Source organism: Diceros bicornis, chromosome 8 (genome assembly GCF_020826845.1).
Source record: "Diceros bicornis minor isolate mBicDic1 chromosome 8, mDicBic1.mat.cur, whole genome shotgun sequence".
In the NCBI taxonomy this organism is placed as follows: Eukaryota; Metazoa; Chordata; class Mammalia; order Perissodactyla; family Rhinocerotidae; genus Diceros; species Diceros bicornis.
The window spans coordinates 69,880,730-69,903,745 of NC_080747.1; the positions used below are offsets into that span (position 1 = coordinate 69,880,730).

Consider the following 23,016-nt stretch of genomic DNA (forward strand, 5'->3'; position numbering starts at 1 on the left):
TCTTCAAAGTCAAAGCTTTCATTAGGAAAACAGGATTTCTTATTATTATTTAAATTACCACCTGGTAATACACTGAGCAAAAAGGAGACCCATTCACTTTTCCCAGTATTTTTAGAACGCCTAAAAAGGTGGTACACATCTTTGAATCCTGGCCCAGCAGCTCAGTAAACATCATGTCCATTGGACAGAATGCAGTCTGTAGAACAAGATGTTGCCTTAGACGACCAAAGCAGATCATGTCAAAGCTGGACTGGAACTTGAGATTTCCTGTTTTCCAGTAACAGGCTTAGATGACTCATTAGGCTTGAATGAGATGCTTTGAACTGGGATGGGTACAATGATGTTCTCCTCTGTGTGTCAAAGTGAAAAACGCCTCCTTGATCTATTGCTTGTCCTGCGTGGCATAGAGATCTTCGGCTGTCCGACAGTTGGAAGAAAACTATGGCCATATCTTTTGAAAAAGAAAATCTAGATGAGACAAATCATTAAAGAATTACCCATAGTCAATAAACATTTGAAAAATCCTTTTATTAATGTTAAATAAACTTGAAATGACATGACCAGAATTGAGTTTTATAACCAGCAACAGGGGACTTGGCAAAATAAATTCTATTTGTATGTTGGAACACTAAGCAGCCATTAAAATGTTCTTGTAGATGAATGACTAATAAGAAGGAGAAAATGTTTATGATATTTTTAGTTAAAAAGATATGTATCATCCTACTTTAAAATTTTGATTGTATTTAGATATATGGCTATGGTCTTTCATACATAGATACGTACATACAAAGAACCAAAACTGAAAGTATCACGCTCAAGTGTTAACAGTATTTGTTTGTGTGTATTAGAATATCAGTGATTTTTATTTTTTTGTGTTTCCTGTAATGAATACATATTATTTTTTCATAAGATAAAGGTATAGAAAATGAGAGATTATTTTTTGGCTATCAAATTGGTTAAATAAATTGTATTCATTCGTAGAAAAAGAGCTATATGCAAACATTTAAACTCATACAGTAAGAATACGCAATGGAATGGAAAATGCTTATGATTCATTATTAAACTTTTAAAAAGCAGGTATGAAACAGTATGTACCTTAAAATCACAACTGTTTATAATACATTATATAGATACATATGGTGGAAATGAAATGATATGCAGAGGCATATTATAGTTATTTTTTTGAACAGTAAAATTACATACAGGAGATTTATGTTTTCTTCTATGTATTTTTCTGTGCATTTCTAAATTTCTACAAAGAGCATGCACTAAGTTCAACAACAAAAATAGATTTCACCCTGAAAAGATAGCGGGAGAATAGGATTGTGAGTGTGTGCGGTAACCAAAGTGTTTATGGGGATTACAGTGGATTCCTTCAGGAATTATAGTTTATTTACAGTAGCTGGCCTTCTTTATTGTTCTCCTTGGAACCTCCTCAGGAGCTGTCTGCCTCTCCCCTTCTCCCACTGGAGTTCTTTTAAAGACTTTCAGGCTTGTGGAAAATCATCACATTTTTGTGGTGGGTAGTCGTCTCAGTTGTTCGGATTCATATGCAGCAAAATTTATTGAGTACCAACTATGTGTTAAACGCCTTATGAAATATCTTCACTCTTTGGGGCATTAGGTCTCAAAGGGGCATTTAGGATTTCTATAGGAAAGTGGAAGATACAGATTTCTAAGATCCAAGTTTGAGTCTAGAGTCTACCGCCAATTGGCTTTATAACTTGAGGAAGTCACATTCTTCTGAGCCCTTGTATTCACTCATTTATTCATCATTCATTCATTCAACAAATACTAACTAAATCCAACAGGCACTATTCCAAGCCCTAAGGATAGACCAGTGAACAAAACAAAGTCTCTCCTCTCATTCCAGTAGAGTGAAACTGACAAGATATAAATATGTAAATACATAGTATGCCAGACAGAGATAGAAAGGGCCGGCGGGCAGGGTAGAAGACAGTTGCTGTTTTATAGAGTTGCCAGAGAAAGACTGATGAGATGACTTTTGAGGGAGTCTAGAAGACTACGAGACACAGTAATAATAAATGCCTTATTCCCTTCACTGGGTTGTTAGAAGAACTAGGTGAAGTGTAGAAGGGTATCTTCAATATCATGCAGCTATAGTTCTGTGAAGTTCTGTTTGCCTTTGGTAAGAGAGGCCTGAGTGACTTTCCTCTTCCTAGGGGCTTGCTCCCTTTGGAGTTGGAGTTGACATTATAAATAGATGGAATGAGAATAATAGAATCTCTCTCAGGGCCAGAATGGTTAGATGATTTCCACTTTGCCTAAATAGAACTAATGAAATATAGATGACAACATTCCCCACAGAGAGCTGTGCACTCTGCATCAAAGCCCCTTTAAATCCCTTTTATTTTAACCATAAATTTTCTCCAAAAAAGTAAGAGTTGGAAAAAAAAATCCCCATACAATCTAACAGTTCACTGGTATCAGGTCATCAAATATCACTCACAAATGTCACACGTCCATTGCTCTGTACCCCTTCCCTAATATCTTTAATAAATTCAATTCATTTTAATCTCTCCTAGATATTTCTCTGTGGATCTTTCTGTATTCACATATAACACAGCCACTCTGGGGTGAATTTTAAATCGTAAGGAAGGAAAAGAAAAGTTTCTGAAAATGGTCAAACATTAATTTTGATACTTCCTCATTCAGCCCAGGTGTTGGAGCTGTGGCCACACCGAGCCAAGTTTCTCAGGTTTGGTCCCTGGGTCTCGTGCTTTCCCTCTGGTGTTAATGGGGCTCAAGAGAGTGGGAATATGAGAGTGTGATGCTGCTGCTGGCTGCAGACCAGCTCCAGGCTCTGGGGCTTGGTGCTTATACAGGTGTGCCTCTTACTGTCTGTGGGTCTGCAGTTATGAAAAGGAAGCTATAAAATGTGCCAGGGATAGGGGGAAGCTAAGAATGAAATGAAAAGTTTTGAAGTATTTCAAGATATCTTCTATTTAAGACCCTTTTTTGTCTTTAACAGATTGTATTGCTTTGTTTATAATGAATGAGCGGAAAGTGCCTTGTTCTAGTGTATACTCAAAAAAATATGAATTGAATTTAAGCAGAAAGGAAGAAAGCGGAAATGAAGGAAGTGAGAGAAGCAAGGAGGGAGGGAAGGAAGGAAGCTGTTGTAATACATAATACATTAGGACATAAATAAGACATGTTAATATGGAGTTTTTTAAAGGATGCTAATTACTTAATGCTTGCCTATTTTTATCAATAGAGGCAACCAAGTTGAGTGTTATAGTTAGGGTAAGTAGCCAAACTTATTACATGTATAAGTATATAGTATATATATATAGTGTGTGTGTGTGTGTGTGTGTATATATATATAGTATAGTATATATATACTATATACATATATATAGTATATAGTATATATATATACACACACACACAAATAAAGTATAATATTATACTTTGCTTGTTTATTGTATGCTGACCACTCCTTCCTTTGTGCCCTGCACTGATATCACATATATAGCCTGGTCTCTGTGAGACGTTTCACGTTTCTTATTTACATATAAACATGTACTCAATAGTGTTCATCTTTGTAGCCACAACGGTACCTGGTTGGTAGTACTCAATAACTATTCTTTGATATGAATTCATTAATATAATCAAACCTGGAGATTTTCTTTAGAGAAGCAGCACAGTGTTAAGAGATGACTTCCAGAACCAGACTGCATAGTTTGAACCCTGGCTGCTCCACCTACTACCTGCGTGACCTTCAACTTGTTACTTGATCTTTCCGTGGCTCTGATTTCCTATCTGTAAGCTGAGGATAATATTACCTACAGCAAAGGATTATTGTGATGATTAAATAAATTATGTATATAAAATGCTTAGAAAAGTGCTTAGCGTTTAGTAAGTACTAGAATAATGTTTGTTCTTACTTAATTAGGAATTGAATAAGTCCACACTCTGAAATGAAACCCTATACGATTATCTGTTTTGTTAAATGTAGACTGAATAATATTAATAGTATATACTGGGTGCTGGTATCAACTGGTTTTTCCCTTCATTGAGCAATTGGTGAACACGGTTAGCCAGTGGGAACAATGGCGTTATTTCTGTTCTAATCTGGCGTTATTTCTGTTCTAATCTAGAACATTTATGTTTTTCTTGTCCAGTTGATCCTCCTCGCCCCACACTCTCCTGGGATAACAGTGTTACTTTGTTTCAGGCCTGAGTTTTTGTCACTGCTTCTGCAAATGCCTAGGTTCAGTCAGTCCAATATTTATCAATTTCTAAGGCAACTTTGTTTTCTTTTAATATATTCTGCAAAGTACATACCCTTACTTTTTTTTATTTTTTATTTTTAAACTAACCTGGGAATGTTTTCACTTCTTTTCTAACATGAGTGCTTCTTTGTTTTTTTGTGTCTTCTCTGTTGCTCCCATTAAAACAAGGGGGAAGGTAAACCAATGCATTCCCTTTGTGGGGGATGATGAAGCTTTTGATTGGGTTATGAACTGAAAAAGAGACCCTTCATTGCTTAGCACTATGGCCCTTTCAGCATAAAGGCCTTCAAACTGCACCTTGTCTGCGGTAGCTTACATTATGTTTAGCCACTTCACAACGGATATTTTTAGACTACATAGTGATTGGGGCGTAGGACAATTTAATGAGCACTGTTTATCTGTGTGAGCACCCTGAGGACACAGACCAAATCTAAATCAACTTTTATTGCTCAGGTCCAGCAGAGTGTTTGCATTGGTGTGTTGAGTTGAAGGGGTAACATAGGATGCTATACTCTTAGGCATATATTCCTTAGAAAGCACTCATGGGTTATTGAGCCAAACTGATACATTTTAATGGATTTTACTCAGTATCATCAACAGAAATAGATCAGATGCAAAGGCTCTGAAATGGGTGAAGCTGAACTGGAACAATATCAGAATTCAATCTCTCAAGTTGGTTTCTAGCCCCTTAGGGAAGAAGTGGCATACTTGTTTCTCACATGTAGTGATTCTTGCTACCATGGTGAACAGTCATTCCCAGTTTCAAATGTCTTGTGTATGTTAGTAGCTCCCAAGGTTTCCATTCACATTCACCGAGTCTTACCGTCTCTTTCACTGTCTCTCAGGACCCCCTAGAGCAGTGCCTCAAATATGGTGGCTCTTATTATTTTCTCTTGGCGAGTTAGACTGCATAATGGGTGAAAGTGTGAACTTTGAAGGCAGTGAGACCTGGATTTGTCCAGGTTCTTGGTGTGGTGTTCTATGGGTATGAGAGAAATTGAGAAAGACTGCCTTTTGCCATCAATTTATTCATCTAAAAATCATAATAATACTAGAACAGACTATGCTCATTATTAAAGAAAATTAGAAATAGGAAAAAGTGAATCCATTTAAAAGAATGATCTAATTTCATAATAAATAAGAAACAAGTAAGTTTTATTAGGACTTTATCTTGAAAATACAGAGTTAGGCAAATAAGCATATTTCATCTAATATAAAACAAGTTATAATTGTGACTGTGGTACTGCTTTGTGGTAAGCTGGGAAGAATATTTGAATGGAGATTAATCTTATAGGTTAATGTATAAGTGATATTTTGTATTATGAAAGCTTTATATATGTGTCTTTGTAAATGTAGGGACTTGGACAATAAATTTTCAAATAAAAAAGACCTGCCTAAAGTTATTATGTGGATAAACTAATAAGCATGGAACATATTTGCTATAGTGTTGGATAAATGGAAGTCATTGTGTAATAATAAGCATCCATCTCCACTGGATCCCAAGACAATTATTCACCAATTATCCACCTAAGGAAAATGATAGTTTTAAAAATTGTCTGCATTTTTGGAGTTTTAGAAATTATGATTAGCTCTTCCTCTTTTAAAAAATGTTCAGTTTATAGAGATGTTGAGATTTATTCATTAGCACTACAAAAATTGGTAACTCACTACCTGAGCTGTTTATTGGTAGTCTCCACTCCGTTCCCTCCCCCTCCTTCCAGGACCTGATTCTTTCCTCTTGCCATGTTTTTTCCTAAGAAAAACAGTTCAGGCACATGCATCTCTCAGAAAATGCAGAGTAAGATTGGAAATTAAGATTATTCTTGGGTCAATGGCAAAAGTCTAATGAAAATATGTACTGCCTACTTGTTGAAACTTGATGGGGTACGGAGGAAAAATGTGAGCACAACAACTTGCTTGTTTTCAAACTCTCGCTTGGCTTTGTGGCAGACACATCTTCTTTCTTCATTCAGGTATTTAATTATAATCCCCTACTTGACCTGTACTTTTCTCCAGGTTCTGTTACAATACCAGTGGGTATGTTGTAATTGATTGCATGCACTGGTGAGGAACCCTTGAAAAATAACTGGTACAAATAATTAGGCCTATATTTCTTCTTTGGTGACTACTCAGGCAAATATATGGATAAATTGGATTCTCTTTCATTACATTTATACACATGTGCACGCACACACGTGAGGCAAGGAACACTATGCTGTTTCTAGACCCTCTTCTCAGGTTGTGAAAATTGTATTTTAAGACCAATGTATAGCAAGATGATCCAACTAGCAAAATGCATAATTTAATATATAAATATTTTCTTATTTTCGTCTATGAAGAGCTAGTCTGAAGCTGTGTATTAAAAAGAATCCTTTTTATTCCTTTTGCATTTAATATTATTTTTAGTTTTAATTATGAAATATTTCAAAAACTTAGTTAACCAATTTAAAAGCTAACCATGTACACATCACCCACATTTAACACGATTAACTTTTTGCCATAGTTTCTTAGATAGCATTTTTGTAAACGAATAAAATGTTACAGATACAAGAAAATCCCCATCCTTTCCCCTCTTTTTTATGTTAGAGTTAACTACTCCTGAAGTTGCTATGTTTAATTTCCATGCATGTTTTTGCATATTTTTACATACATGTATATCCATCAAAAACATACCCTGAGTGTATGTTTTAAAAGTTTGATAAATCTTATTATAGTCTATAACTCCTTTCATAGTTTGCTTTGATCACTCAGCATTATATTTTAAAATTTTATCCATATTGATATGTTAAGTATCTGGTTCATTAATTTTGACTGCTTTATAATATACCACTGCATGAAACCAGTCCTGTTATAATATTAAGAGATTTTAAATCTATTGAATTCTTTAAGTATCAGCCATTATGATAGATATTTACATATATATACATGGTTTGATTTTTGTCCCTAGGTTGTACATTATTTTGATGATGTTTTACTGACTAATGAGGCTAGAAATGAGAAACTTTTATTTTCCTGCCCAGCAAAACCCAGCATTTCTGAGCTCACTATATGTCCTCTCAATTTTGTTTGCAAACCAGTCAGTTCTTTTCTGAGCTTGTCTATTTCTTGTAGCATCTTGGCCCATATACCTACCAGAAGCCTGCTTATTCTTCTAATATTCTAGCTGGAAACTTGCTTGCCTAAAATCACAAGTTTGTTACATATATTTTCTGTCTACAAGTTATCACAGGCAACATTTTTTACCACTACATGAAGTGCTTCCCTGTTTTTCTAACCTCCTGTAATACTTTGTCATTTACCACCTGATCTGAAAGCCGGTACTACGTATATTGGGTGTTTGGCGCAGTAGTACCTTTATTCTAAGTACCAATTTCTTTATCACTTATCTTTTGCCACAATAATGCATAACAAACCATCATGATACTCAGTGTCTTATAATAATCATCAGTCATTCTTGCTTTCACATCGGATTTTCATAGTTGGAGACTGGCTTCTCTAGTCTGGGTGTGGCTGGGCTGGATTGCAAGCTGCTCCATATGTGTTTTGTCTTCCTTGGACCGAGGCTATTTGAAGCTTGATCTTTTCTTGGTAATCACAGAAGCCCAAGAGGGAAAACTCAGTAACACAAGCACAGGTCAAGCCTCTGTTTGCATCATGTCTGCTAACTTCCCGTTGGCTAAAGCGTAAGGTCAAGAGGCAGAAAAGGGTACTCAGAGTCTCATGGCAAATTATGTACAGAGAGACGAGTAAAGAATAAAGAAAAATAATCAATCGCCCACAAGAAGTAAGAATATCTTATTTTTATTGATTGCCTCCTATGTGCCAGACTCTCTGATAGGTGCTTTACAACATAATCTCACATAATTCTCATTTCTCCAGCATGAGATATGTATTGTTATCTCCATTTTACAGATGAGAAAGCTAAGACTCAAAAAGAGTTCACTAATTAGCTTAGTAAGTAGCAAAGCTGGGGATTGAATCCAGATCTTTAGATCTCTAGATATATGCTCTTTCTTCCAAAAACCATACAACTTCAATTATAATTTCCCAAAATTTTAATGCAAAAAATTAGACATATATAGCCACAGAATTTTAAAAAAATAATAGTACTCGTCAGTATGTCTTCTATGTGTCCCTTAGAACCAGGTTATCCCCACTGCTTTTCTTGTAAGAAACAGAAGAGATAAGCATCCTTATCCATTTGGGGCAAAGGAAAAGGAAGACAGAAAAGACAAATGGACCAAGCTTACTCTGAAGTCAGAATAAGGAGCCTGGATTTTTGTTTTCTTCTTCTTATATTTTTAAGCATGCAACTCTTTTCTTTAAAACTTCAGTGGCAAAACGTATAATCAGATTTTATTGATGAAACTGAGATGAAGCAGTAGATAAAATACTCTATCATCTGTGTTCACAAAACAGTCTTCAGGAAGAAAGCAGAAAAAATCTTCAGCCCCCAAATGTCTTCTTTGGTAGGAAAGGCAATCATTAGTGATATTTTATAAACAGGAAAACACAGGGCATGCTTCTGGAACTGGAGCACTGAGTATTCGTAGGTATCTATGAACTAATCAGAGATATCTGAATAGATCTAAGTCTGCCACGTTGGCTGCATATTGTTTCACTTATTCTGGTGGAGGAAGTCATTTGAAATATCATAATAGGTAGAGGTCTTTGAGATTGGTTTCATGTGCTCATACTCTTGAGCAGTATGAATCCTACATAATACACTAGACTCCAAATAGATACCTTTAGTCCTATACTTTCCTTGAAAAAAGGAGATCCAAACTCAGGTGGCCTGAACTGTACTAGACTTTAGGATTAGCTCCTATGATAACCATTGAATATAAAAATGTCAGAATCAATAATAAAATTGTTATGACTTTTGAGAAAATAGTAGAGTTATTGGGAATAAGAACTGTTGGGAAATGTGAAAAATCTGTTTTACTGTATATTTTGACAACAAAATATATATTTTACCCCAATAAAATTTTTTTTTATGAGGAAGCCTAAAAGTGCACAGCAAAATCACAGAAACTTAACACATATTCTAGAAAAAATGAGGGATATTGCTTTATATTTTCTCAATAAACAGAAAAAATGAGACAAAAAAGAATGAGAAAATTCAATGCAAGCTACCTCATAACTATCTGTGATAGACTGAGTAGAGGAAAAAACTGGAGAGAAGATAAAATTCTGTTTTGGGGAAATGGAGGAGAAATGGGATAAGGTACACAAAGATTAGGAAAAAGTCTGCTTTGGTCTTTAGTTCACCAATTTATTTTGCAAAGACAGACGTGTTATTGTCTGAGATGCGAAGCAGCTGAACATACTTCATCCTATCTCTTTAAAAAGGGGGCTGACAACCTTATATAAGAAGGCGAAGAACCATGTGACAAGCTACCACGGAGGACTGTTCAGAATGAATAACGTTCCCAAGTCCAACCTTCTCTATCCACCCTCCCCAAACCTTGACTCAGTGTTGACCAGCTTTATTCTGATCAACCCTAGGAGGTTGCACTGTATTACCTCCAGAGTTGCCCTGATTTTCTCAGGGCCATCCATTCTGGGCCATCCAGGAGCCAGAGTGCAAGAGGACTGATTCTGAGCCTTGGCACCAACCACAGAGCAAATTATACACGTTTGATCCATTGCTCTCCATTATATAATGCCCCAGGGTGAACTTTCCATGGCTTTAAAGCACTTAAATGTTACATTAACTCCTTTTGATAACATCATATATTAGGAGATTAATCATTCTATATAATACTGTCATTATTAAAAATTGCTCATAGATCCTGTGATTAAACTAGGCCATCAAAGAGTCACATAGATACTTCTTAATAGATGGCCCTCCTTCCCCATCACAGCATTGTTTTTATTGAAATGTGATTTGATTTGATGTCACGTGCCTATATCTAGAAACGATGTAAAAAAAAAAAGAGCTGTGAACACTAACTAGTCACTGTATTTATTGTAGGGATGTTGTCTATCACATTACAATTTTATCCTCAGAATAACTTGCAGAAGAAATTTCTCTTCAATTTCATTAAGAGAAAAGAGCGTGCTTTTCCTTTACACGAGGTGTATATCTGCCTTATGAACACTGTCAATTTTCTGAAGCATTTATCCCTTGATTTGGGTTGAGTACACAGGTTTTAGGGCATGCAATTTATATACTAACCTCTTTCCATATTTCATTTTGTTTTCCTTCTCTCATTTTCCTTTCATCTCAGCTTTATTACTTTTATTTTACTTTAAATAAAGCAAAGTTTTAAATGTTCAAAAGAGCATCCAGTGAAATATCCCTCCTGCCTCTGCTCCTCAGCCACCCAGTTGCCCTCCAGAGACAGCCCCTACTACCGCTTCCTTATGTAGCCTTCCCGAGATGCTCAATGCACACACAGGCATACATGTGTTTTTTTTTTTTCTTCCCTGAGGAGATTTTCCCTGAGCTAACATCTGTGCCAGTCTTCCTCTATTTTGTATGTGGGTCACTGCCACAGCATGGCCGCCGACAAGTGGTGTAGGTCCGTGCCCGGGAACCGAACCCAGGCCACTGAAGCAGAGCGTGCCGAACTTAACCACTAGGCAGTGGGGCCAGCCCCCATACACATGCATTTTTCCTCTTTTTTATAAAAATGCAGCAAACTGTAGATTTTACTCTTTACCTTGTTTTAATTTCCCATAAAAATATGTCCTTGAGCTTTTGTGTGTATATCTACATCTATCTATCTATCTATTGCTATATCTGCACACAAAGACCTTCATCCTTTTTATAGCTGCTATGCAGTATTCTATTATGTGAATGTACCCCAATTTATTTAATCAGCCCTCTGTTGATGGGCATTTTGGTTGTTTCCAATCTTCTGCTATTACAAATGATACTTCTGCAATATTTTGCACATGTATAACATATCAATAAGATAAATTCCTAAAAGTGGAAAGTAATTTTTAATTATGCTAGATATTTGCAAATTGTCACCTATGGGAATTTTACCAATTTACATCACTATACTAGCAATACATAAGAGTATCCTTTTATTCATACTCTCTCCAACATTGTGTGTTGTTAAACTTTTTTATTTTTGGCAATCTGGTGAAAAAATATTTTAAGATTTTTTAAATGTTTTTCTTAATTACAAATGTGACTAAACGTCTTTTCATATGTTTGCATGTTAGATTCCCTTTTTAAAAATATTAGTCTTTACTTGATTTCTAGGAGCTTTTACTATTTAAGAAAATGAACCTTTGTGATACATACTGCTAATATTTTCCCTAGTTTGTTGTTTTTGACAGTGTTTATACTGTCCACCACACACACACACACACACACACACACACACACCTATACACACATTGTAGCTCAACATGTATATTTGAAACAAAGAGACAGATATTGGTGGAGTTTATAGGGTTGAAATTGTCAATCTTTTCTCTTGTAATAGATTCTTGGTTTTGCATCATACATGGGAAGATCTTCCACACTCAGATTATTAAAACAAGTTTCCCATGGTTTCTTCTAGTAGTTTTATGTTTTCTTTTTTCACTTTAACTTCATTGATCCATCTGGCATTATGTTGGTATAAGGTGTAGGTATAGATCCTGGTTACTTGTGCATGTTGGTATTTCTGTATAAAGTTTAGAATAAGCTTGTCTATTTGGGGGAAAAGTCCCATGACTCCTTTTATTGGAAAGAGGTTAAAATTCTGGATTAACTTAGTGAAATTGACATCTTTATAATTTAAGCATTTGAATCAAAATATGATATGGCCCAGTTCCTTTTGGTATCTCCAAGTAAAGTTTTAAAGTTTTAGATCTTCTTAAACATAGATCTTCCATGTTTCAGGTTAAATTTAATGTAGATTTTTCTTATTTTTGTTGCAATTTTATGGAGAAGGGTCTTTTTTTAAACCATTACGGGTGATTGTTTGTATAAATGGATGCTATTGATTCTTTTAATTAATTTTGTACCCACCTACCTTTATATATTCCCTTCTCATTTTTCACAAATTTTCAGTTGGTTCCCTTGGATATTACAGGTAACCGATCATGGCTGCTCATAATTTTACCTTCCAAACATAGCCAGCACTAGCTAGCTTCTGAATACGCTCTAAATCTCAGTGGGTTAACAAAATAAAGTTTTGTTTTACAATATAGTTCAATGCACTATGATGGGGTGGGGTGGCTCTACTCAAGGAGTAATTCAGGGATATAGGCTTCTTCTATCTTCTGTTTCTTTAGGGTAGAGGTTGTTACAGTTTTTTTTCTGTATAGGGCCAGACAGTGAATATTTTAAGCTTTGCTGACCTTACAGTCTCTATTGTAACTACTCAACTGTTGTTGTAGCTTGAAAGCAGGCGTAGACAATACGTAAATGAATAAGCATGGCTGTGCAATAAAACCTAATTTACAACAACAGGCAGGGGCCAGATTTGGCCTGTGAGTGGTAGTTGCCAACCTCTGTTCTCAGGACCTGGGAATTCTACAGTGGATCCTCTGTATCCAGCTGGCAGATGTGGGAAGAAAAAACCCAAGGTCGCTTGGAATGTTGTTATTAGACAGACTTGGAATTAGCACACCTCCCTTCTGGTCATGTTCTACTTTATAGATCAATTATATGGCCTTGCTTATTGAGGAATTTAGTGTATATATGTACCCAAGAAAATAAAAAATTGATATGGTGCTCATCCAGCTAGTTTCTACTATACTTCTGCTTGACAAGCTTTAGAAGAGTGATTTATTTCTTTTGTATAATTATATTTGCTGTCATCACTAGAAAGTGTGAAACAATAGAGGTGATAGTGAAGATCTTTTTATAGTCCCTGATGTTAATGACCTGCTACAATTTGTCATTAATCTTGATGATTAGTTTTAAGATTAAGAAAGATGTATTTTATCATGTTGTGGAAGAATTTATATTCTTTGTATTTGTATTCCACAACAGATTTCTATTCCTATTATTCACAGAAGGGTCTGCTTTAGTAAGGCCTATGAGCCAAGAATAGTTTTTATATTTTTAAAGGGTTGTAAAAATCAGCAAAGAATGTGGCCCATACTACATGTGGCCCATAAAGGATAAAATGGTTGCTATCTGATTCTTTAGAGAAAAAGTTTGCCAAGTCCTGCTCTAGAACAGTGCTACTCAAAGTGTGCTCCATAGACCAGCAAAATTAGCAACACCTAGAACTTCAACACTATTAACATTTTGGGACAGATAATTCTTTGTTGTGGGGACTGTCCTGTGTGTCGTAGGGTATCGAGCAGCATCTCTGGCCTCTGCCTACCAGATGCCGTTAGCACCCTACCACACAGTTTCTGCAATAAATATCTCCAAATATTGACAGATGTCCCCTGGTGGGCAAAGGCCCACTGATCTAGAAACTTCTTTGAAGCACAGATTCATGGCCTTATCCCAGACATACTGAATCAAAATCTCTGGGGTTGGGGTCACCAGTCTGTGTTTTAACAAGCTCTCCAGATGATTCTTATTTACACGAAAGTTTATGAACCACTAGCTCCTGAATAGTTGAAAGAATTTTGGAATCATCTGTTTCTTAAGAGCTTGGTACAATTACCTGTGTAACCATGAGGTGCTATTTTTAGGATAGCATTCTGACAGCCTTCTTTATATTTTCTACGTAAATTAAGTGGTTTAGGTTTTCTATCTTTTCTGGTGACATTTAATAAATTATATTATCTCGAATATTAATCACTTCATCCAGGCTTTAAAATGTATTTTCACAAAGTTGATCTAAGTAATCTCTCATGAATTTTTTTTTCACTTTATTTAGCTAATAGTTTATTGTTTTATTGCTGTTCCCAATAGTAATTTCTAAGTGTTTTATCATTACTTTTGTTTTGCTATTTCATTTATTTCAACCTGTATTTTTATTAATTCCTCAATTTGGCTTGGCGTTGTTCTTTTTCAAAGTTCTTTATATGTAATTGTTTATTTTACTTTTATTATCTTAATACAAGTATTTAAAGTAGGAATATTTTTCTACACTCTACCAGGTGTCTCCTATGAGTGTTGCTAGGTAATTATTTTAATACTGAGATTTTTCTACATATTCTAAAATTTTAGTTTTGATTTCATCTTTGACTTGTGTTTTTGAAGAGAAAGTTAGTTTGTTTTTAATTTCTAGTTTCTTAGCTCCTTTTTCTCATTTTCTTGTTAATTTCTAGTTTTATTAAATAGTTATCAGAAAATATCATCTATGCTGATTCTACTCTTTTAGAATGTATTGAGGGTTTTGTGTAGTTGACTTTTGCATATTTTTTTTTAGTCCATCTCTTGGGTTCAACATATAGTTGGGTTTCACTTTTTTTCCCAATTTGTTAGTTTCTTTTATAGGTAGTAGTTGAGTTTAGCCCGTTTACAATATGTTGATACAATTGATATGATAATTCTGTCATGTTCTTTTACATTATGCTTTCAGTTTGTATGGGGTATTTTTTCAATATTTTGCTTGTTGGACTTGTTTTGCATGTTTGGACTTGTTGAGTGGGCTTTGTTTTGCATGTATTTCTTCTGATAATGTGGAAAATTTTACTTTTACTCAAGGTGATACCTTTAAAGTAGAAATTTGTATAAAATCCTTAATTCTCTATATTTTACACAAATACCTCTTTACTCCCTGGAGTAATGATTGTGTTAGCATATTTCTCTTGCTATGCTTCCTTCTCCACACCCAATTTAGTTGACAATGTTGTGTTTCTTAATGTATGCCTATATGTTGTTAAATAAGCTGCAACTTCTCCAACTGCTCAGTTTTAAGTGATGCAGTTTTTTAACTGGCTGTAAGAGAAAAGTAATTTTACATTAAAAAAATTTCCAACCTTCTCTCTTTCTTCTCTTGCTCATTTTGTTGGATTATTATATTGTCAGGATGTATAACATTTATAAAAGTTCTATAACCCTGATCCCCACATGTTTCAGTTAAATAGACTCAGTGTTCACTTCTAATCATTTTGCTATAGTTTTCTCATTCTTTCCTGTTTGGTAAAAATTATTAATCAAGACACTTTATCAAGATGAGCTCATAACAATATTCCTTGGTTTTGCCTTTCAAAAATATGAGTATAGGGGCCGGCCTGGTGGTGCAAGCGGTTAAGTGCTCACGCTCCGCTGCGGCGGCCCAGGGTTCGCTGGTTCAGATCCCGGGCGTGCACTGACGCACTGCTTCTTAAGCCATGCTGTGGCAGCGTCCCATATAAAGTAGAGGAAGATGGGCAAGGATGTTAGCCTAGGGCCAGTCTTCCTCAGCAAAAAAGAGGAGGATTGGCATCGGATGTCAGCTCAGGGCTGGTCTTCCTCAAAAAAAAAAAAAAAAGTATAAAATTATTGGATCACATTTTGCTTTTTAGGTCTTTGTCATCAATTTTTTCCTGCTATTTTCAAATGTTGACTATTGTGGTAGAGAAAACGGAGATCAGACTGAATTTTAGCTGCTTAAAAATGATTTGATCATACTGCCTTGCTGCCTAAAGAATTTTTTCTTTATCTAACAAATACAATAATGTAACTAGGATACGTCTCACTGTGCAATGGTCCTGATATATGGTATATCTTTTATACCCATAGATCTAATTCTTCTTTTATTTCTGGAAAATTTCCTTGTAATTTATATTTTAATATTTTACACTTTCTTTTGTCTGTTTCCATATCTATCATTTTATAAAACCCATATAACTCTCTTTTTAAAATTTTCTCTCATCGTTTCCAATGCACCTCTGTCTTGTAATTTAGTCTGCTTTAATTTTGTCTTTATTTCTCTGATGTTTTTATTTTTTTTTTCTTCCCATCCTTTCCTGAACTTTATCGGCACATCATCCATCTATTTTGTTTTCTCACCATCTGTTCTCTGATCTCTTGTGTAACTGTGTGCCCTTATAAAAATTTGGCTTTTATTACTGTTTAAAAGAATGACAAAGTACATATTGGAAGATAATGAGCAGTTTCAGCCACAAGACTGGCCTTTTATAGAGAAAATTTTTCTTGTCCTAAGCTATGTGTCACATAACTGGGGAACTGGGAACATGTGTTGCCTGAAGAACTACCACTCTTTTATTGGTAAAAGAATAAAGAGGGATGCTTGGGACAGGAGGCGTTTTGTTGCATTTTCCTGCAAGGCCTCAGAGCCCCACCTCACTGTATTTTACAGAATAAGAGAACCTAAGGTTATACAAGTGGGTTAAGGAAATACACAATGCAAACACTCCTGTGTTCTCACTGTGTTTTTAAGCCTTTTATAACATGTATGTACCGTGGGGATTTAGGATGCAATTTTCTGTTAACAGGTATGCAGCCCAGCTGCCAAGTCTGCATTAATTAATAGCAAATTAATGTCTAATAGCAATGTCCGATAAAATGCTTGCCTTTCCAAGTTCCATTTAGCTTTACAACAGCAATTACCTTGTGCTGTATATTTCTTCACGACATGAGGGTGTCATTTGCAGGTTTATAAATGTTTTAGAATATCAGGAGATAAAATTAGATTTTGTTTTCCCTGGTGAGATAACAGATGTTCTAGGATGCTAATTACCTTAGGAACAGTATCATTTACTTAGAATATATTAGGCTCATTAAAAATTCTTCCTTTTGGTTTTGTTCTAATGAACAGTATTTTTTTTTTTATATTTACGTTTGGCTCAACGAAAAAATAATAATGAGCACACTGTTGTCTAGCACCTACTGTTGTCAGCTCCTAGTGAAACCTGGCCATTAAAATGCTGAGTATCTGTCTGCAATAGTGTTACCACACTGCCCGTATGGAAATCTTGGCACTTCCCTTATTAACTGTTCCCCTGAATGGCTGTCTGTGTTTTCCTTTGCTTTTCTCACTGTTGGGCATTTCTTTGGCTGCCTCTCTGAGTCTCTTTTCCTCTTGATGTGTATCTTTTGGGTTATCTGTCAATCTAATTATAAATTAAACACATAGGGAAGGCATATGCTTTGTAAAGGCATATGCTATTTTACTCTTTATTGGAATATATTGGAATGTTTAGAAAGTTACCCAATATAAATGATTTTTGAAAAATCAGCATATAGTCTAGTGTTTCCTTAACAAGTATTTATTCAGAATCTTCTATTAGTGTAGAACTGTGCTACCATGTGTTTAAATTGGGCGATTTCTTATAATTCTAGGCATCTACGAGGGTGTAAAATTTTAATGCAGATTGCTCCTTGAACTGACCTGTCAATTTATTTTGCCCTTGTGTAAAATACACAATTTCTTGCCAAGAAGTTCCTCTAGCAGGGTGATATTTACAACCATTGCTATCTTTTTACCTTATTCTGCTTCCCACTCACCAAGATCCAGGAAATTAGAATGCGATTTTAGATTAAGTCCTTAGTTTTTATAGTTTTTATTTCCTTTTAAATAGCAATTGTAAATCAGTAGTTTAAAAGAGATACTTTTAGAATAGGTGTAATTGTTATATGCTTCCTAAAATATTTTGGGAGCCTGTTTCCTCCTTTCTAAAGCTAAACTCTGAGTTTTAGAGGGGCTCAGCAGACAGAGGCCTCTGGTTCTAGCCCCTGGGAATCAACATGATTTTCTTTTCCCAAGTAAATGTTTCTTTGATTTTTATCATAGATAGGTCCTTAATTGTTTCCCCAGCTACGTTCTGCAGGAAAACCCTCCCTTCTGAAGATAGTGATTACTGTTTTTAAATTTCTTCTATTTAAATGACTTGACATTACACTTGAATGTAATTATGCAACTGATGTTTTGCATGTAGTAATTAGCAGACTAATTTAACTAAGGAATGAAACATTTCATAAATGGTTTGGTTCCCTTTCAGTCAATGAGTAAGTATTATATATTGATTACTTTATGAAATAGAGAAATAAAAAGATACCTAGTCTCAGTATTAACAGTTTTGTTTCAAGAATTTGTGAGCTCTATATGCTAAATATTCTATAGAGTTAGTCAGATCAATAAATTTGTTCTGCCTCTAATTACCATAATATTCCTCAATTCTTCCATTTCTGATTTCAGCCTAGAGGCAAATTAAGATCATGATAATAGTCAAATATAGGATTTCTCTGGTTCAGCTTTCTCTCAATTTTCAGGAATTAAGCATCTTCAAATGTGTCCAAAGACTGGTGGCTGTTCTCAGAAGATGTCTACTGTATGCTTGGTGAGGTATTGCTTTGGCTTCCAAATAGATTCTGTCAATTTCTTTTCTCTCTTGCATTCCTTTTTGTGTCATCTCCTACATTTAATTCTTTTAGATAGCTACAAAAGGCACTGATGTTCATATTTACTTAAACACCAATATCACTGCTGATAATCCGGTGGTGTTAGGCTTGACCTATGTTCATAAAATACTCCCGTTCTCAATGAAACTACCGCTCATGCCAATTTCTTCAAGTTTTACTCTTTTTCATTGCTGCCTTTGTCCCATATCTTAGACTTGAGTGCATGGGCCAAAAGACATTTTCAGTGACAGACTCTTGAAATACTCAAAATTATTACTGTACTTTGACTCTTATCTACTTTCCTTGAAAAAGATATTCTCCTCTCCTCTGATTCAAATAAATATAACCCACATCGTTAAGAACCAAACATGCCTGAATCCTTGGATGAGCACACCTTCAGATCAGGTGGGGAAGCCCATCCGTACTTAGTTTGAAAATAGTATTTCAAAACATCTATGGCAGTCAGCTATTTATTTCTGCTACCTAGACCAGTGTATGATTTTTTTTCATGAAGTTTTTTGATAGTGAGCACATGAACTACTTTTTAACTAATGTCCTTCTAAGTCACCAATTTCTTCTTCCATATCTACCCTTCTGAGTTGAAAACTTTGTTGGGGAAAATGGAGAACCGTGAAGATTTTACCTCCTAAAAAAGTGTTGTGTCAAATCACAATTAAACCTTTCCCAATATCCAACAATAATTTTATTCATTTATTATCAGTTCTCTACCAGCTTTTTCAAGTAATCTTCACCCTCTTAATTTCCCAAGCACACTTATTCCCGAGCTCACTCTGGGCAGATGATTTTGCTGGTTTAAAAAGTACACTTTCAGGGCCAGCCCTGCTGGCCTAGTGGTTAAGTTCAGTGTGCTCCACTTGAGCGGCCTGGGTTTGCTTCCCAGGTGCGGACCTATACCACCCATTGGCAGCCATGCTGTGGTGGTGGCTCACATACAAAATAGAGGAAGATTGGCCACAGAGTTAGCTCAGGGAGAATCTTCCTCAGCAAAAAATAGGAAGATTGGCAACAGGTGTTAGCTCAGGGCCAATCTTCCTCAGCAAAAAAACACAAAACAAAAAAAACGTACACTTTCTCCACAGGCTACATAGACTGTCCTCTTTTCACTGATGCGTCTGCCACCGTTACCCACCTGTTCATCCTTCTTTCTATGCTTAAAGAATTAGTTTGAAGACCTTACTAACACATTCCCCCCCAATTATTCAGCTGTGTGGTTTATAAATGAAGACTTTTAGTGGTGATGATATTTCTTTAGATTTGTTGCCCTTCTCTCCTTTGTTGCACCAAAATTCTCAGACTAGGGGCTTATTCTTGTTGCCTCCTTTAGTTACAATCCACTTTCTCCTTATTTCACTGAGAACTGCTTTCAAATTCTGTTGAATTCCTCTTTCCTTCAAATAGAACCCATGGGTTTTTTTGACCTTATTCTTCTTGATATATTGATTATATGTATAATCAATAGGAGCCATCATTATTACTCCTTGACACAAAATTGCCTGTTAAATCAGGCTGTTCTTATCACTGTCCACTGAAAATGCAGTGGACAGGCTCAATTTCACTCCTCTATTGAAACTCTTTCCACAATCTGCAATTGTCAGTCTAAACCCAATTATCCGTGTGACCCATTGCAAGTTTGAATTTCCCCATGAAGTCTCTCCTGATAAATCCAAAACCAGTTAATTTCTCCCTTTTTTTAATGTCATTTTTTGCACTAATCATGTACACTACTTTGGTGCGTATCTGCCTCCAAACCAAACTGTAAGTGACTAGTGGCATGAATTCATACCCCTCTTTTCTTTCCTGTAGTGTTTTGCTGTCTATGGACATGGTAAGCACTTCATAAATAATTTTTTGAAGGAAAGAATGAGTGAAATCCTTAGAAGGCCCTCAAAGTGTCACATTGATGGACACATGATTTCCTGTATGGTTAAATGTGTAAGCAATATTGAATCTGGAGCCAAGTGGAAATGGGAAAATGTTCAAGCTACATTGATTGAATGCTTGAGTTGCATAGATAGCCAGTGCTACCTAGAAGTCAGTGTATTTTTTGTTTAGTCCTAAGGGTATAATTGTGAGTCAGTGCATACTCAAGATGTCTGAAACTGGGATGATTATCCCTGGATTATCTCCTTGGATAGTACAGATATACCTACAATCGTAGTTCAGATCCACTAACAGAGAAACTGATCTGAGCCAAGGTTATACTCCACAGATCTTTCACATCAGCTTTCTGGTCTGTACAACCCCAAATCTTGGCAACAAATAGGAGATGAGGGGAGGAGGGTAGAAGTTTTAGGTTAACTGATATACCACTAGGTATTCATTCAGCTTTACTGATTTTTTCTTTTTAAACATGTATTTGCCTTCTAAGTATTCCTCAATAATAGATTCCAACATCTGGGTTTGTATTGTCAACAGCCACACATGGTGACCAGTAACCACATGCAGCTGTTGAGCGCTCAAAATGTGACTAATCTGAATTGAAAAGTGCTTTCAGCATAAAAGACACTTGATTTCAAAAACTTTATGTTGAAAAAAAGGGTATAAATATCTTATTGATATTTTCAACATATAATTATGCTGAAATGAGAATGTTTTGTATCTATTGGATTAAATAAAATGTATAATTAACATTAATTTCACCTGTTTCTTTTTACTTTTATGATGGAGCTACTAGATAATGTTAAGTTAAATATTTGGCTCACATTGTATTTCTATTGGACAGGGCTGATCTAGATCAAAGAGATATTTGAGGTTGTTCTTTAAAATAGGAACATGTATTAACATAGAAGACTGTTATCAAGAACTAGGACTGTAGTTTGCATTCTTAGGAGGCTTTATCCAAAATCTACACACACTTAGCCTCATCTCCTGAGCAGAAGCTGCTTCTACACCACACACCACCTCAGTCACACCACACTCTTGTCCCGTCTGTATCCTTAGTAATCCACACCCGGGCAGGCCAGTGACGTGAGATCACTTTGTAATAACTTGTCTCATCTCCACCCCTTCTCACCAGTCGTGACGGTGTTGCGTGTTCATAACTCCAGTTTAGCCCTGATATAAGAACTGCAGCAGTAATTTAGCCAGAGAAATAATTTTGTCCTAGTCTCTGGTACTTTATTTTAGATCCAAATACCATATTTAATGATACTTATTAAACTTGTACGTGTTACGTGATACAACTTCTTCTGAGTAAGATTCTGCTTGACTTAGTGGTTTTAATTCAGCTGTTACAACGAATTTAGAGAAGAGCCTTTTGCGATTTCATGTTCTTCTTTCTTAACTCCTTTTGGCACTACTTGAAAAACTAAAGGGATGCATTCTTCAACTGACATGTGACTGCTCCAAAACCCTCTAATGGTTGTGGGAAGAGAAATTCAATAATTGATAGCAGCTTATTTTAAACCTGAAGAAAACTTCATGACAGTCATTTTAACAATATAGGACTGTGTGTTCCTGCTCCTTTTTCTTCCCCTCTAGTATTAACATCAACTTTAATTTCATTTGTGTATATGTGCGTGTGCGTGCGTGTCTGCACACACTCCTACAATGTGTGGGGCATCTTGTCAAACTGAATCAATGAGAACAAGGAGTCTCCAGTAGCGTTTTTTTTTTAATTTAAGTTACAATTTGCATTGAATTACTAGTGGGTCGGTACAGAATATGCCCGTTTGATATTTACTACTGAAAACCCTCTTCTTTAAATAGAAGGTAAGTAATTTTATCTTTATCTTTAAATGTGAAGATAAAGAATTCCCCTAAGGAGAGACTAGTGATGAAAACACTGATGAGTTAAAGACAGGAACCTAATGCTGTTGTTTCACTTCATTAGACATTGACCGTAGTCACTGACATACTCTTATGGTGCTCACTTTCAGAATCCCCTTACCACTTCTTACTCAGGCCTTCTGTTATTCTATAGGGGCATGAAACTGAAAAAGGAAGGTAGAATAATTTTTAAATAGTTGCTTCTAATATATATGTAGTGAAATGACCATCTATTTAATGATTCAAGACTAAATTTCTATTCTTGTTGATTATTTCTTAACTTGTCCTAGGGTCACCCAGAAGAGAGGAATGTAGCCCATGGAGTTGAGAATCAGACATTACCGATGTTATCTTTAATCACAGTCTTGGATATAACCTATTTTTTGCTCAGCAGCTTTAAGAGAGATTCACTACCAAAAATTCAGGACTGTTTTCTATTTCAGTAAATTCTAGAATCTCAATGCATTTGAACAGCCTTTGTCCATATGTTATCCTGAGTGTTACTTTGGGGAAAAAATCATCCAGAGGCTAAAGAAGCAAAGGCGCCTGACCTGAATCTCAAGCCAAGATAGGAAGGAGAATAGGATTCTTTACACCCTGTCCAATGTTCAATAAACCTAAATAGATAATGAACTCTCAGACTTGGCCCCAAGACTTTTACATAGTATAATTCAGGAAAATAATTGCTACTGTGTCCTTTGGGTCAATGAAGAATTGATAAACTTAAAAGGCTTTCCGTGATGTCTTTTTATACTTTTTTTG

The 23,016-nt window shown here is 35.6% G+C and overlaps 1 protein-coding gene across 1 annotated transcript in view; it reads left to right on the top strand.

Moving 5' to 3' along the window:
- ARHGAP24 (Rho GTPase activating protein 24) overlaps positions 1-23,016 on the top strand; it is a 468,734-nt gene that overhangs the window by 109,769 nt on the left and 335,949 nt on the right. The window lies entirely within an intron of this gene.